Below are 17,934 nucleotides of genomic sequence, written 5' to 3'. Positions count from 1 at the left end.
CATTAGGGAAGCCCTTTGGGTGGATTACTCCAAGGGAAATGTTGTCTCAAGGGAGGCATCAGAGGGCTTAAGGTGGTAGGCAGGGGCTGGGCCTTTTCTTCCTGGGGCTCCTCATCACAACCTTGGGTTGCTGCAGGTCATCCTTAAGGGTCTGCTGTGCTGCCCCATGAGTGTGGTGACTTGGTCACCTTTCTACCTTCCATGTCATCCTCCACAGGCTCAGGCTGGACCCTGAACCAGGGGACATGACAAGCATCAGGAAATGAAGAGCAGATGATGGTTTCCTAACATATATGTGTTAACATATCCTCTCTCTTTGTTAGATACACAATGGAAACCTTGTTGAAAGCTGAAATAAAGATGGGTGTACTTAATGAGGACAGTGATCAGTCTTCAGATAAAGACCAGGAAGGAGATGACTTAGAAGATGACTTCTTTAACTTTCTGCCCCAGGGCAAGAAGTCAGCAGTGGACACTGCTGAGGAGGAACTGGTGAGGTACCTGAGGTCTCCCAGCAGGGAAGTGTCATCACTCCATGGCTTTCCACGTGTGCTGCGGTGTTTTTTGCAGCACAACACAGGCATGCCTTCAAGCGCCGCAGTAGAACGCCTGTTCAGTACTGGTGGCAACGTAATGACTGTAAAAAGACATTCCTTGTCTGACATGCTCTTTGAGCATCTTGTTCTTTTGAGACATAACAGAAACATATTATAAAAGCATTTCAAGTGTAAAATTTGATTTCAAGAGTTGGGGTATCATCATTGCTTGGGAGGATGTGAGATTCTGTTATGCCGTTATGTTAATCTTCAAGTGTTGCGGTATCTTCATTGCTTGGGGGGATGTGAGATTCTGTTATGCCATTATGTTAATCTTACAGATAAAAAATTTTATTCTACTACCCCCTGTGTGTGTGTTTATTTTTAGTATTGTTTTAGGCTTCTTAGATGTGCAGCAGCCAAGGCCAGCACCTTGTAGGAGTTTTTTTTAAAAAAGTAACTGAAATGTAATTGTAGTGATTACTTTTGAGAAAAAGTAAAGTAATCAGTTGCTTTCAGAGCAATTGTAATTGTAACGGTAATTACTACTTTTTGGCCAAGTAATTGTAACTGTAATTTATTACTTTTTAAAAGTAATCTTCCAAGCTCTGAAACTTCATTGGGTTCAGTGGAACTTACTCCCAGGTAAGTGTGTATAGAGTTGCAGCTTAAGACACCTTTAGGTGCTAAGTATTTGTACAGCTGTACTGCTTAAATGTCCACTGTTTCTTTACAAGGGAAGAGGAGGAGGATAAGGAGACAACCAGAAGAGGTGGAAGAGAAGCAACTGTGGCACTACAGTTCTGAACTCTTTCTGAACTCAGGTAAAATACTTTTTAGTTTAGTTTGATGCTAAGCAATTGAACTATTGCATTACCTAAGTGTCTACTGTTTTTATTTTTGCAAGGGAGGAGGATAGGGAGAGAACTGGAAGAGGTGGAGGCCACACACCATTTTTTGTCTCTTCTGAACCAAGGTGAGACACTTTTAGGTACTAAGTAGTTGTACAACTGTACTGCTTAAGAGTCCACTGTTTCTTTGCAAAGGAGGAAAATGGGGACCTCAGAAAGAGTAACCTCCTAGGCTGTACCCACATAACCTCCTAGGTGCCCAGGTCTAGGTTCCACTAGCCACCATTGTATGGGAACCACTTCCCCTGAGTGTGGTGGTCCTGTACTGCTGCAGTAAGCAGTGAAACACTGGAACCACATGAGTACAGTCAATTTTATGCCTCTTTCACACCTGATCTCTTTACCCCGCTCCAGCACAATCCTTGCCCATGTGGCTTTGGTATTCATATGCTTACTACAGGCAGCAGTGTGGTAAGTTTCCATAGGGAAACAGCTCCTGCAGTTCTAGTAGTTATGCTTGAATGGGGCTTTAGTGTGTAAGCTTTGAGCTCAGCTGCATGCTTCATGCATTCACTGGGGGCCCTCAGGTCAGCTGCTGTCTCAGCCACGGCTGCCACCATCACCAATGCGGGATAATAATAGTGACTTATCTTAGGTGTCAGATTTTTTTAATAGCAGCTACACTGAAGGGGCATTAGCAAAGCTGCAGCCAACTGTAAGTGTCCCACAATAAATTACTATGTTCAAGCCTTGTAGATCTGTGCAGGCCCATTTCTGTTAGCCATGGATCAGGGAGCAAAGCTGATCTATTTAGCATAAAGTATTAATATTCCTGTTATACTGCCTCAGTTTTGCTGTGTGTATCTTGTCTCACTGACTTGCTAAGAATGCCAACTTTGTGTTTAAATGCAACGTTCATCATCCCAAGGGAGGAGGGGAGGAATATTCAGTGTACCATTTCTTTTTGTACTAAGGTCAATCACTATATTATGTTTCATTTAGAGTCTTTTTTTTACCAGTTGGGTTTTAATAAGTTATTTAAAGTTCAGGGTTCCTGAAGTTTTAAAACCTTCACTCATCATCACCTTCATTTTTTTTTTAAGAGCAAATAGGAAGATCTATGGCTACAATTTTCAGATGCTGGTCATTTAATGCCTCTGTTCTTTTGTATCCTTGATTGAAACTCAAAGCTCCTGGTTGTTGTTGTTGTTTTTAAAAATTGTGGAGCTTGATTCAGAGAAGGTAGTCTAATCAACACTTTTTAGAAAGTCAGCATTGTTTGTTTCCAAGCTTGATACACATTGAAAGAAAGGCCTTTCAAATGCTCTTATGTTGATTCGTCTGTTAAATATAAGAGCATTTGAAAGGCCTTTCTGGAAGTGACAAAACGGCCACTATTCCTGTGCTTTGTCTCCAACTGTGTTGAGCCAGATGCTTCTATAAAGCTCACTACCAGAGCAAAGAGGGCACAGCCATTCCCTGTTGTGTTTGTCCACAGCATCTGGTAATTAGAGGAGTACTCCTTCTGTCATGGCTTTATAACCACTGGTAGATTGATACTGTAGTATCACCCCTATTATATGATGCCATAAAGAAACAGGGAGGAGTGGGTTGCACTACACTGGATAAAAGAATTTTATTGTTTGGCGTTGCTTTTGGATGTGATGTTAATTGGACATTACTACTTGACCTATTTATGCTCAAGTGAGCTTTATGTTCACTTTAACTTTTTATAAAATTAGATAAGTGAACTGTTAATTGTTCAGTTATTAGGGTTACATTGTAGTGATATTATAATTTTAATTATGTATTATGATTACTGTACTAGTGTATTTAGACTGTTATCTATGAGAGGTGATTTGACCAAAAATGCAGTTGTGGAAAATTCAGTATTTAAATAAATTGATGATGGCTACCGTTTTCTGGAGAGGGGAAGGAGAAATAAAACACCTGAAATTTTCTCTAAGTGCTGTATAAAAATTAAAACATAAGACAGCCCGTCTGCAGGTCATAATCTAATAAATATAATACAAGAGGGAAAAGAAATGGGGAAAGGAAGCAAATTCAGGCACCAATTTTCAGTGATATAATCTCAACAGTATTGTCTGATCCAGACAGATGCATCTTGTAGTCCAACAGCTAGTGTCAAAAAATGCATGTCATAAGGTACAAATGTCTGGACATCTTGCCATCTTATCACAAGGTGTGGCATTTCTGAAACTGCCATTCTTGTGAATGACTGCTGGAGCATTTAGGGGGTGACAGCCCCACACCAAAACTTCTTTTCAGGGCCAATAATAATAATAATAATAATAATAATAATAATAATAATAATAATATTTTATTTGTGAGTTGCCTATCTGGCCGAATAAACGGCCACTCTAGGCGATGTACAATATCATGATAAAATACAATATAACCAGAAATATAATAATTAAAATTAAACAGCACTAAACAACATTAAAAACTGACCTATCCCCATAGCCAGGTCTTTAAGGCCCGGTGGAAACCTGTCAGGGAGGGGGTGTGGCGAAGATTGTAAGGAAGGGAGTTCCAGAGGGTGGGGGCCACAATCAAAAATGCCCTCTCTCTGGTCCGCACCAGCCTAGCTGTTTTAACTGATGGGACCAAGAGAAGGTCTTGTGTGGCTGATCTTGTCATGCAGCATAATTGGTGATGCTGGAGGCACTCCTTCAGATAAACTGGGTTGGAACCGTATAGGGTTTTAAAGGTCAATACCAACACCTTGAATTGGGCCCGGTAAACAACTGCTAACCAGTGTAGATCCACTAACACCGGGATGATATGATCACAGTGACGGCTGTTCTTAATCAAGCACGCCGCCGCATTCTGTACCAGCTGTAATTTCCGGACCATTTTCAAGGGTAACCCCACGTAGAGCGCATTACAGTAGTCTAAGCGAGAGGAGACCAGGGCATGTATCACCCGTGGGAGAGGGACAGGAAGGCAGGGTTGCAGCCTCCGTATCAGCTGTAATTGATACCAAGCTGCCCGGCTCACTGCTAACACCTGAGCCTCCATAGACAGCTGGGAGTCAAGAATGACCCCAAGGCTGCGGACCTGGTCTTTCAGGGGTAATCTTACCCCATTAAACATCAGGTCTATATCCCCCAACCTTCTCTTGTCCCCCACGAGCAACACCTCAGTCTTGTCGGGGTTCAGTTTCAGCCTATTCCTTCCCATCCATTCACTTATGGAATCCAGGCACTTGGACATGGTATCCACAGCCAACTCTGGTGAGGACTTAAACGAGAGATAGAGCTGAGTGTCATCTGCATATTGGTGACACTGCAGCCCAAGTCTCCTGATGATGGCTCCCAGCGGCTTTACATAGATGTTGAATAGCATGGGGGAGAGGATAGATCCTGTCAGGCCCAGGATGTGACTCAGGAACTAGACCAGCGGTTGTATTTAATTCGTGTTTTATTAGGGTAATGTCCAAACAAAGACTGCGTTTTCTCATGAAGCAATACAGGGATACAGGTCCTGCGGCATTGGGAGAAAGTTGACAGAACAAGGGACTTCTTCCCGCCTGTTCTATAAGAAGGGGCCAAACGGGCGCGCAATCTTTCGCTCCTCCTTAACTGCCCCTCAGGTACTGCCCGCCTTCCCCCCCTTCTCTCCTGTCTTTTCAGCTGTCTGCATGTGCGCGGTGAGGTGGGAAGCATCACCCCCTCCTCTTCTGAAGTTTCCGATTCCAGGATGGGGGATAGGGGAGGGGCTGATGGTAAACTGCCTCCCCGCTTTTCGGCTGTGAGCAGCCCTCCCTCTTCCCCCTCTTGCTCTGAGCCTGAAAGAGGGGGAGGCGTGAGAATGTCCAGGGAGGGCTCAGGCTCCCCGTTGCTAAGCGACCTTATCACTGGCAGTTCCTCTGTTTCGTCTTCGCTCCAAAGGGGGGAAGTTCCTCCCCCTTCCCTCTGCCATCCATCCGAATACTCTTCTCCCAACTCTCTGGGATCCAGCTCCCCGGGATTGGGACCCCAGCTCTGCCTTCCGACACCATCCCCCCTCCCAGGCTGTGCCCCCCTCCCCTTGTCTGGCTTGGGACAGTGGGGAAAATGTTGATGGAAAAGTTTTACCAATTCTGGAGCATGCACATCAGCTGCATCTTCCCATGATCTGTCAGCCACCCCATAGCCTTTCCAGTGAATCAAGTACTGCAGCTTGTGGCGTCTGATCCTGGAATCTAAGATCTCCTCAACTTCAAACTCAAGCTGCTCATTTACCAGCACCCCTCCAGAGAGGGTGAAAATTGGGAACTGGCAAGAGCATAGGAGGTAGGTGCAGTCTCATACTTCTGTTTGTGTGTTTTGCTTCAGTTTTGTGCCTCTCATAGAGCGACTCTCACTAGGCAGCAAGAGATGACTACCCCAAGCAACTAATTTGGGGCACCATGCAACAAATTATTAGCTATTTTAATTTTTGGTTGTTGTATATTTACTGTCAGGAAGAGGTACTTGTGAGATTTTCTGCCTCAAATGCCAACATAACTTTTCAAGCTATGGTACTATGACCTTGACTTGGGGGAAGGGCACCATTTGCTCTTCTGCTTCAAGTAGCAAAATGTCTTGGGCTGCACCTGCTTGCAATCATTTCACATACTGGACAACTAACATGGCTTTTTGGTGAAGGGCAAGAGAGAATAAGACTGTTATCTCAAAAACAGTTGTGCTTGAGGAAAAGATGGCAAACATATGTAGAACTGAACTTTTCTGCAATAATATAGACATTTGCATAGGGTATTTTTTTCTACTCATGGAATATTAAATCTTTAAGTCCTAAATCCTTTGTCATCCCCTCCCCCTTGTGCACACCCTTTACACTGTCTTTCTCCCTATGCATGTAGGTCAAAATGGCAACTGGTGTAGTTTGGAAATTAACAGAATGAGAGCTGAATTACAACTCAAAAAAGATCTTTCCTGCTGGTGTCTGCTACTGATGTGGGGGGCATTTTGTTAGGGAGAAGTGATGAGAGGGGGTAATTTGCTGCTGAAACTTTTTATCTGCAACCCCTTCCCTGGCCACTTTTCCCTAGCTGATGGAGGTCAATAAGGTAAAACATGGGGCATTGCACTGGTAAAGTGGCAGGCATGGAAAACAGCCCCTTCCATCTATCTCCTGCTTCACCTACCCAAATGCACCCCAGCAAATGCTTTGCACATTGACAGCACACATTTAGTTGGTTTTCTGGTATTTGCTGCTGAAAGTGTAGTTCCATGCTGGGTGCAGCTGGGACGTTCTGAGTTCATATCTTACCACAGCCATAAACTTGCTGGATGATCTTCTGGCCACACCCACGCCAGACATTTATGCCACTTTAAACAGTCATGACTTCCCCCAAAGAATCCTGGCAAGTGTAGTTTGTGACGGGTGCTGAGTGTTATTAGGAGACTCCTATTCTCCTGACAGAGCTCCAATGTCCAGAGTGGTTTAACAGTCAGCCCCTCTTCTCAGACAATTCTGTGACTGGAGTTCTGTGGGGGGGATTGGCCTGTCAGGTGTGCTTTAACTTGGATTCCTGCATTGAGCAGGGGTGTGGACTCGGTGACCTTAGTTCCTTCCAACTCTACTATTCTATAATTTTCTGTTAGCTGAGATCTCTCTCTCTCTCTCTCTCTCTCTCTCTCTCTCTCTCTCTCACTCACTCACTCACTCACTCACTCACTCACTCACACAGCCACTGAGCATTTCATAACAGAGCATGCTCAGTACTCATTTGGGCTGTTTTGGGAGTCATCCCCTTTCTGTTTTCTCTCTCACTTTTTTGTATACTGCAACACTTGGGGTTCCCTCTTGCCCACTAATACTCCTTATTATGTGTGGTATGGATGGTGATACCATGGCTACATAAGCAACAACACTTCCAGCCTGAGCTTCAGAAATAGAGGGAATGACACTCTGACCAGTTTAAGTGGTTAGTATTTAAATCTGATTGGAAACTGTTCAGTTTGATACAAGGTGGCTATTAAGCATGACCTAAAAGCTGCAATTCCAAGCATACTTACTTGGAAGTAATTCCCATAGCAGTAAATAGGATTTACTTCTGGGAGTATAGAATCAATCCGTAAGGGTCTTCCAGTAGACACCATACATGTAAGCACATGGCTTTTTCCCAAGAATCTTGGGGACTGTAGTTTACTCCTCACAGAGCTACAATTCCCAGCACCCATAACAAACTACAGTTCCCAGGATTCTTTTTTGGGGTGGTGGTGGAAATGTGCTTTAAATCTGTCATGTGTATGCAAATTTGGTGAGATAATAGCTGAAGGTAATCAGCGCAAAATGATAACAAATAATCAGTAGGCATTCCCAAAAGACATTCAAACAGTGGGTAAAAAAAAGTGAAAATTACAGAGGCAAACACAGAATGCAGTTAAGCAATAAAGTAATCCAAGAGAGAGGAGACACCTTTGTCTCTGCTCTCTCCCTCCTGAGCCAGGAGGGCAACTCCCAAACCTGAGTGTTGCGCCTCCAAGTTAGTTAGAACTAGGTATGCCTTTCCTATCTACTATGTATTTCTATAAATAAAATAGCTTTTCTTATTTTACTAAGTCTTAAGTCTCTGATCTCAGTGCAGGGTAAAAGCCTGCCACTTAGGTAAACACACACATTGGCACACACACATCTCAGACTGTTGACAATGTCTGCTAATATCTATACAAATTTACATAACATACATCACCTGAACTCACATGATCTAGAGTTACCTTAGATCTTGCAACATTTGCAAATGAGAAGCAATAGGGTTTTATATTAGTTCTGATTGTCTATTGGGCTATCATAGGGTATGTATTTTTTGCCTTTTCTATGGCAAAAACTCCAACTTCAGTGGAATTTATGTGATTTCTAACCATTTGAATGTGGCTAATGAATGCTTTATTCTTTCATCAGAACTTTAGCAGTAGTACTAAAATACTAATAAAAAAGGGAAAGAGAAAAAATACTTTACATACATCATTCAGCTGTATTGTTAATTATAGATATAGATATAAAGGATAAATGGCATTTTGTCAAAAGTATTTTTGCCTACATTTTATACCTCCTCCTTGGTTTTCCAAGCTTGGCATGGAATGCTTCTTAATTTGAAATGATGCATTATCATAATCATCTTCTTCAAAATAAAAAAATAAATGTACTGCCTTCAAGTTGATTCCGACTTATGGTGACCCTATGAATAGGGTTTTCATGAGAGGCAGTGACTGGCCCAAGGTCACCCAGTGAGCTTAATGGCTATGTGGGGATTCGAACCCTTCTACTACCCCCTGTGTGTGTGTTTAGTTTTAATATTGTTTTAGGCTACTTAGATGTGAAGCAGCCAAGGCCAGCACCTTGTAGGCATTTTTTTAAAAAAGTAACTGAAATGTAATTGTAGTGATTACTTTTGAGAAAAAGTAAAGTAATCAGTTACTTTCAGAGCAATTGTAACTGTAATTACTACTTTTTTGGCCAAGTAATTGTAACTGTAATTTACTACTTTTTAAAAGTAATCTTCCAAGCTCTGAGGATACCGTGGTCAACGGTATCGAAGGCTGCTGAGAGATCGAGGAGGACGAGGAAGGTATATTCTCCTCTATCCAATGCCCTCCTCATATCATCCACCAGGGCGACCAAGGCTGTTTCAGTTATAATTATGTTATGAGGTATATGGATGAAACAAGCGGTATCTGTTGAGGAATCATATACATAATTTCAGACTATGAAAACTGACTGACTATGTTGGGGTTTACCATACCCCCTAATGCCCCTGTATAACATTACATTATCATATACAGTCATGTCACAGGGGCTCTTCTAGAAAAAGATGATGTCTGCAAAACTGGCAATGGTCCCAAAAAACATGGAAACCCAGTCTCTCTCTCTTACCCCCCCCACGATGGTCCAAAAATTCAAGTCCAAAGTTCGTTGCAGACAACATTTAGGTCTGCATTAGCCATAAGTGACTTACGGCTTTAGCCCTCTTCAGGTGTTCCCTGTACATGTCAAAATGTGAGAGTGAAGACCATGGGATGAGCATGTTAGCTCCATCTGTGGTTGCCATTCTGATTGTCCTCCATGAGTTGGAGAGTGAATTTCTTTTTTTTTTTTTTTTTTTCAATAATTTTTATTCAGATTTTCATAAAACATACAAGACAAAATCATAAAACATTCAAAGACAAAAAACAAAATCAAAAATAGTTAAACAAAAAGAAAAAAAGAAAAAAAAAACAAAAATAAAAAATAAAGAGTAAAATATTGACTTCCCATTTGTCAAAGATCAAATCAGTTATAAGTCTATAATATATAACAATCCTGTCTCTTAAGTCATATTATAAAATCACTTTCCTCCAGTAGTTATCTTACTTAATCATCAAATCTCATAAACATTACTTTATTCTTTCCACAAAAAGTCAAAGAGAGGTTTCAATTCTTTAAGAAATATATCTATCAATTTTTTTTCCAGATAAGCATATCGATTAATCCATCTCATTACTAATTATGATAATCTTATTGTCATAACCATAGTCAAAATAAACATTTCAATTAATCCATCACATCAGAATCTGTTAAGTTCAGTAATTTCAGTAGCCATTGTTCTATTATCCCTATTAGTTCCATTTTCCATCTTCCATCTTCAGTAGTCTTGTTAAGTCCAGTAATTTCAGTATCCAATCTTCCATTATCAGTATTCCATAATAATCTTGCTGTCAAAGCCATAGTCATATAGTAAGAGTCTGATGGGAATTACCTCTATCCCAAATATTTTCTTGCCATCCATTCTGAATAGGTTGCTGAAATACTGCTGTAAAATCATATCTCTGTTCTTTTTTTCAAAATACACTGGGTCATCTCTTGAAAGTTTTTCCATTGTCACATGGCTGCAGTTAATTCCATAGATTTTCTCTATATTGGGCTCCATCACATCATTCCAGTCCAGAAGATTATCCATGCCATTGATAACTTTATCTCTAGAATCTTCATTAATTTCTTCAGAGATAACATTGAGTTCCAAACAATAGATTTTATTTCTAAAGTCCATAGACTCCAAGTCTTGTTCCTGTTCCACGTTTGTTCCAATCTCCGGGATCTCCTCTCTCACAGGGACCCCTGTTCCAGTCTCCAGGGTCTCCTCTCTCACAGGGACCCCTGTTCCAGTCTCCAGGGTCTCCTCTCTCACAAGAACCCCTATGTCTTTAATCTCCTGTGTCTCCAAACAATAAATTTTGTTTCTAAAGTCCATAGACTCCAAATCTTTTTCCTGTTCCACGTTTGTTCCAATCTCCGGGGTCTCCTCTCTCACAGGGACCCCTTCCAGGGTCACCTCTCTCACAGGGACCCCTATATCTTTAATCTCCTGCTTCATTTTACTCAATTCAATTTTCAGCTCCTTACAACCCTGTCGCAGGTTTTGTTTCGTTATCTCAATCTCATCCATTATTTTCTGAAACATAGTTATTTCCAGCTTCTCAGCCACTTTCTTAATTGCCATTTTAAAAGAAAAATATAGGAAAACCACTTCTTATTTCAGCAACAATTGGGTTAATACTCCAAACTTGGTGACATCACAGTATAAACAGAGCAGACAGCCTTATCTCTCCATGTTTAAGTAAACAAAATGCAGTTCCCAGGATCGAAACAATTAATGGCGGTCGTCAGAAAACAGATTCGTCAAAATAAAATAGACCAAAAAGAGAGTAGTCTCAGGCAATATAATATTCTTCAAAATAAAAATCTGGAATAGAAATCCCTCTTCAGTGTATATCTTTAGAATGCAAATCCAGGACAGCTTTTTGCAACAAAAACAGAGATAAGCTATTAATTAGTGAGTAGCAGAGAGAAGTTATGGCTCCCCAGTGAGATGTCAAAAACCGATCAATCTGGCAAATCTCTTTTAAACAGCAACAATTTAAGTCAAGTAAAAGAAAAATATAGAAAGAAGGGTGCTTGCCTGTTAGTGCGTTCTCTCTTAGAAGATAAGATGAACGTTCGCTTTTCCAGATAGAGCTTGTTGTTAAAAATCCGTCCCACCTTCGTCGGCTGGACCTCGTCCCATAAATTAATGAGATCTGGTCGTCCCAACAAAAATAGGCTTTGAGGTTAATCTCTTCGTTTCTCCCTACCCGGGAGAAGTTTAATCAGTCAAAAAAAAGAAAAAATCTGACTGATATATCTGAATAAGCTTCTTTTGAGGCAGGAGCCCGTCTCAAAAGCAGGCACAGGCTAAGTCACCCTTCCCGGAAGTCGGAGAAGTTGGAGAGTGAATTTCTGAAGCAGGGAGCACCCTGTACTCATGGAGGCTCCCCATGCATCACTCTCCATCTCATGGAAGGCTATTAGAACAATAATAGGGGTGAAACTAGCACACTCGTCCTCACAGCCACCCATTTTTATTTCCTCTTTTAAATTTTTCATGTGATCATCGTTTGTTGGGTGGTGGGTAGGGATAGGGGAGAAATTCAATTCACTTTGCATTTAAAGCCAAATCTATTAAATTCACACTTTCTGAAACAATATGCAAACTGAAATGCAGCCATCCTTCAAAATTCACACTTATCTGAATTTTGCAATGCAGTTTTCCAAACAATGTTTACAAAAAGGGGAAAGTGTGCATAAAATGCATATATTAGTGAAAATAACATACCACAATGCAGTATGTTAGGAGAAATTGCTTGCAAAAATGTGTACATTAGTTAAAACTACAGACAAAATGTGTTTTTAGGAGAAATAAGCACTAAGTGCTAAATGATTTTCATAAGGATTTTTTAAATCATAAATGTCTCCCGAAATGTGGAGAATTGAATTTAAGATTGGAAAAATGAGTAACCAAAATTGACAGATCTTCCATCCTAGTGGTGGAGAATTCGTTTTTAAAAAGAACACGACTGTTATGGGAACAGAATCAATTTCAGTCAAGAAAAAAAATGGTGTTTCCATGTTGACTTGTATAGTTAAAACAGCACACACAGTTTTAGATCAATTATATTGTTGGGAGGTAGCACAGGCTGAGCTTTGTCCCCCATGCTATATTAGAGGCCTCATTGCTGGAAACCAGGCTAGAGTCTGTGTAGGCTAGCTTTTATCTGGACAACTTCATCATAGGCAGAAGAACTACAAACCCCACAATCCTGTCTCCTATTTTGTTTCCTTTTGTCTTCTGATCATTCCTTGGAAATTTCACCTTTCTGCTGGTCTCTTGAGAGCTGGAGCAGAGCGAATACCTTCTTCACGATACATGTTCCATGCATCATCCCCCCAAAACTACCTGAGACCAAGCAAGAAATATGTTCACCTAAGAATACTCCCAGTTGCCTCAGAACTCTGTCTGTCTTAAATAGCTATACAATAGGACTGACCTTCATCAAGTGGACATCTAATCACACAAGAGGCCTTCATTTTCCTCTTCTCCCCCTTACAGACCCCACACTCCCCTAAATCTGCTCTGGTCCCCCCCCCCGTCCAGAGCAGATTAGGAAGCTGCAGGTGCACATGTGTGTGTGTATAAAATGATCCTGTAGCATGAATGGAAGTCAATGGCTACAACCCATCATTCCCAAAGAATCTCCTTCACATCTAATTATGTACCATTTATGAGATTATGGGAGGCAGAGGATCCTTCATGCCTTCGCTTAGAGCAGGGGTGGGGAACCTTCCCATGCCAGTGGTGGGCCAGAGTCAAAGGTGGGTGGAGCACTGAATGTATTTTTTACCTTTGTACAGTAGGTCAGTTTCTAAACACACTGACCACTCTGTATCCCCCACTCAAAGAAAATACATTATTACAGTTTAAGGTCACTTTACAGCCAGGCAAAAACATTTGAGGTATGAAGCAGAGCCAGTGAGGGGTGTGGCCTGTGGAAAGTTCAGAGGGCCAGATAGAGAGGTCTGGATGGCTGCATTTGGCCCCCAGACCTGAGGTTCTCCCCCCTAGAGGAAAGCTTACCTCCTGGTCATGTTCAAGGCTGCTGAGAAATTTTAGATTTAGATGAAGATGTAAAATGTAAATGTAAATGTACAGCCTTCAAGTAGATTCCGACTTATGGCGACCCTATGAAGAGGGTTTTCACAAGGCTGAGAGGCAGTGACCGGCCCAAGGTCACCTAGTGAGCTTCATGGCTATGTGGGGATTTGAATGTCATAGTTCAACACCCTAACCACTACACCACACTGGCTTTCTCCTAGATGATGATAGTTGTTGTTAAATCAGAAGGTAGGTGGGGCAGACCTCAGAACCAATTTTCCAGTATGGGTTTTCTTCTCCCGTTCAGATTTGAACCCTAGAATGGAGTTCATCCAGAACAGATGATTATTAAGAAGTATGGGTGTGATTAATTTCAATAGAGACCATAGGCTATGGAAGCACTTTTCAAAATGTTGCAATGTTTATAAGCTGAGCCTTTCATGAATATTCGTATTGTGGGAAGCTTCTGCATCAGCAGCTGCATGACTGAAAGGCAATGGTTTTTAAAGCCTCCAGAAAGCTTATTTAAGGCTCAATAATGGCACCCAATATTATAGCTCTGAATATTACCAACCATTATGAATTCATTTTTAGTGTTCTTGATTGGCACAATGTACAGGATTTTTATATGGGAAAGCATTAGCAACTCATTCTTTCCTGCTGAGTCACATCTACTTTGAGAAAGGAACTATGAAAGCAAATGATAATGGTTTCCATAATCATGCAAAAGTAAAAAGTGGCAATCATTCACTGAAACTAATGCAGTCACCCCATTATTTGTGGTATTGATGTTGCCATCAGTCTCTTAATAATTAGGAAAATAGAAAATAAAAAGAAAGCAAATGTAATCTACAAAACACAATATTCCTGTTTATATTTGAGGTAAGGGTGCTTAATCATTATCCACCTTTTTGGAGCTCTTTTGATAGGACCAACTCCTTCGTTTCCCTCATGCAAATAAAAAGCACTGCTCTTTGGAAGAAAGTAATTGAAGTAAATTAGTATGTAGCAAATGTATTTCTGCCTTACAATTATATTCCATTCACTTTGCCATTTAGAAAAAAAATGCTTTGCATATTAATGATTAAACTCATGTAAGAAATATGCAGGAAGGCGGAAAGGAGGAGGGTGATCCCTGTAAGAGTTCATTTCACTTACCCGATTATTCTTTTGCAATGGTATCATTTTAAAGTTTCCTTCCCCCCCCCCAAGCTTGTATAGGCCTGTGGCTTCTGCTTTCTCTGATGCTTCCTGGAGATGGTGTCAAATGGCAGTTCATTACTATTGCTCTTATTCAGCTAAAATTCTGTTTTTCTTTGCCTTCCAGATGGAGAAATGCCAAAGGAAAAAATGCCATGAAGTGTGATTCCATGGGATGCATGAGAAACAGTTGAAATGCCGAATGCAAAATTTGTTTCTAGGGTGAAACAGATATATACTCACTGGGAGAAGAACCAAGGAATAATCGATGCTTAGGCTTTCAAACAGCATACAGATTGGCTTGTTATTGGGAAGTGCCAGCCAAACACTACCTTAAAATGCCTGCTGGAACAAGAAAGTCTTAGTCATGTGCTCAACGTTCAGCAAAGAAGATGCCTGTCTCATGTCAGTTGGGAAGGAATTCCACAGGCTTGGAGTCACAACACTGATGGCAAGGCAGTATGTAGGACGACTCTGCTGGACAGATTACAGATAAGTGGATAGGCCGAATCGGGGACCTAGCAGTAACATCAGGGACTGATCATTTGCCACTTTTCTAAATAGGTATTCGTTCTTTTGCTCAGTGCTGTCTTGACATTTGGGGGTTTGTCAATTTCTTCTACCTTCTGTGCATTATTTTAGTAATTAAGGGAATTGCAATAATAAAATATTTCAGTGCATGCTTTGTGGATGGAGCAGGGATTCTGGTACATGAAAATTAAGTATCAAAGAAGGAACGGGAGGGAGGGGCTTCATTTAAAATAGTGTCTTGTGCATGTGGTACTGATCTCCATTATGCATAAGTACATCTGTGCTTTTTTTCAGTTGCAGACACACTTGGATGAAACGGATTATCTAGATCCATACCAATTGGGTTTCAGGACTGGACATGGAACTGAAACAGCCTTGGTCGCTCTGGTCGATGATATGAGGAGGGCACTGGATAGGGGAGAATTCACCTTCCTTGTCCTCCTGGATCTCTCAGCGGCTTTCGATACCGTAGACCATGGTATCCTTTTAGATCGCCTGGAGAGTTTGGGATTGGGAGGCACGGTTTTACGGTGGTTCCACTCCTTTCTCTCTGATAGGTGCCAACAGGTAGCATTGGGTGATGAGGTTTCAGACCCTTGGCCTCTCAATTGTGGTGTGCCACAGGGCTCTATCCTCTCTCCCATGCTATTTAACATCTATGTAAAGCCGCTGGGAGAGATCATCAGGAGATTTGGGCTGCAGTGTCACCAATATGCGGATGACACTCAGCTCTATCTCTCATTTAAATCTTCACTGGAGAGGGCTGTGGAGACCATGTCCAAGTGCCTGGAATCCATGAGTGGATGGATGGGCAGGAACAGGTTGAAGTTGAACCCTGATAAGACCGAGGTACTACTTGTGGGAGACAAGGGAGGGTTAGGAGATGTTGACCTGGTGTTTGATGGGGTGAAGTTGCCCCTACAGGACCAGGTCCGCAGCCTCGGGGTTGTTCTTGATTCCAGGCTGTCCATGGAGGCTCAGATTTTGGCTGTGAGTCGGGCAGCTTGGTATCAATTACACCTTATACGTAGGCTGCAACCCTACCTCCCTGTTCAACAGCTCCCGCTCATGGTACATGCCCTGGTCACCTCTCGATTGGACTACTGTAATGCGCTCTACGTGGGGTTACCCTTGAAAACGACCCGGAAATTACAACTTGTACAGAATGCAGCGGCGCACTTACTTACCAACAGCCGCCGCCGGGACCACATTATGCCAGTATTATTTGATCTACACTGGCTGCCGGTTGTTTTCCGGGCCCGATTCAAGGTGTTGGTATTAACCTTTAAAACCCTATACGGTTTCGGCCCAGCTTCCCTGAAAGAGCGCCTCCACCGCCACCACCTATGCCACCCAACTAGATCAGCCACACAAGGCCTTCTCTCAATCCCGCCAACCAAAACAGTTAGGTTGGTGGGTACTAGGGAGAGAGCCTTTTCTGTGGTGGCCCCCACTCTCTGGAACTCCCTCCCATGTGATCTTCGACATGTCCCTTCCCTAGAGGTATTCCGCAAGGCCCTGAAGACGTGGCTATTTCAACAGGCCTTTGAGGTCCTTGGGAGGGGTAAATCTCCATGATTTTGTCATCTATCGTATGCTGCTAATATAATTGTTTTTATATGTATTGATGACTGTCCAGTATTTTTATCTATTGTTATTAATGTGACTGCATCTGATATTATTGTATTTTATCTTATTTTAATGTACGTCGCCTAGAGTGGCTATTTGCCAGATAGGCGACAAACAAATTAAATATTATTATTATTATTATTAATAATAATATACATTAAATTCTATCACATGGAGATAGAGAGGTGGCATCAAGACCGCATACACCATTTTTCAGTGGGGCCCTCTTGTTGTTCCACTGTTCTCAGTGTTTGGGGGGATGGTGGCCCTTCCAAACTCCCACTTACCTGTGGCTTGGATGGAAGAGAAATTTGGATCCGTTCACATTTAAAGGCAAACCTATTTAATTCACATTTCCCAAAACATGCAAACAGAAATGCTTCTTTGAAATTTGCACTTCTCTGAATTTTGCAGTGCAGTTCTCCAGCCAAGTAATGTGTAAAAAAAATGAATGTGCGAGGGTAAAGTATGCATAATGGATTATTATTAGGGAAAACAGCTTTGCAAAAATGTTGATATTAGGCAATGTTGCTTACAAAAATGTATAAAAGGAGAAATTCACTCTAAAATGCTGATGACTTTTCATGAGGACTTTGTTTTAATTGCAAACTGATGTGGGAAACTGAATTTGAGATTGGAAAAATGAGGAAATGGGAGAAAATGAAATCGACAGATTCTCCCATCCCTGCCTGGGAGTAAGCCTCATTGAATTCAACATCACTTTATTCTGAGCAGACATGGTTAGGATTGCACTTAATCAAGTTGCATTTATCAGAGGAAGTTCCTTTTCAGTAATCACTTGGACTTCAAGGTTTCTGTGGTTGGCAGAACAGACATCCAGCCGAGAGCTCCAAAAATGTAATTGGGTAAAGTGCCTCACCCTTGGAAGCTCATCTGGACATATCAGGAGACTATTGGGGTAGGGACTATCAGGGTGCCAGTTTGACTGTCATTTCAACGAACTGGCAGCTGGTTACAGTCCATTGTAATTAGCACTTTTTTTCTTCTGCTTTTCCCATTTTGACCTTTTACATTGCCAAAACATAATGTTATTGTTTTTTGTAATGATAGCCTGCAATTTTTTTAAACTCAGAAGTAAATGAACCAGTTAATTGCCTACCAAGTAGGCATCTTGCCTTAGGGCTAATGTCTGTTCAAGGAGAGGAGATTAAAGTCTCTTCACACACACCCAGCAATTAAATGAGGCTTGTGCAGTTGAGTTTTTTCCAGC

The 17,934-nt window shown here is 41.6% G+C and overlaps 1 long non-coding RNA gene across 1 annotated transcript; it reads left to right on the top strand.

Annotated features, from left to right (window-relative positions):
• Positions 1-1,276: 1,276 nt before the first annotated feature.
• On the top strand, positions 1,277-15,190 carry LOC133384318 (uncharacterized). The gene is made up of 3 exons (XR_009762503.1): positions 1,277-1,360; positions 1,444-1,512; positions 14,671-15,190. It is a non-coding gene; the product is annotated as an uncharacterized LOC133384318 (long non-coding RNA).
• The last annotated feature ends 2,744 nt before the right edge of the window (positions 15,191-17,934 follow it).

This window comes from Rhineura floridana, chromosome 4 (assembly GCF_030035675.1).
Source record: "Rhineura floridana isolate rRhiFlo1 chromosome 4, rRhiFlo1.hap2, whole genome shotgun sequence".
Lineage (NCBI taxonomy): Eukaryota > Metazoa > Chordata > Lepidosauria > Squamata > Rhineuridae > Rhineura > Rhineura floridana.
This window is presented reverse-complemented; position numbering and strand designations above follow the sequence as displayed.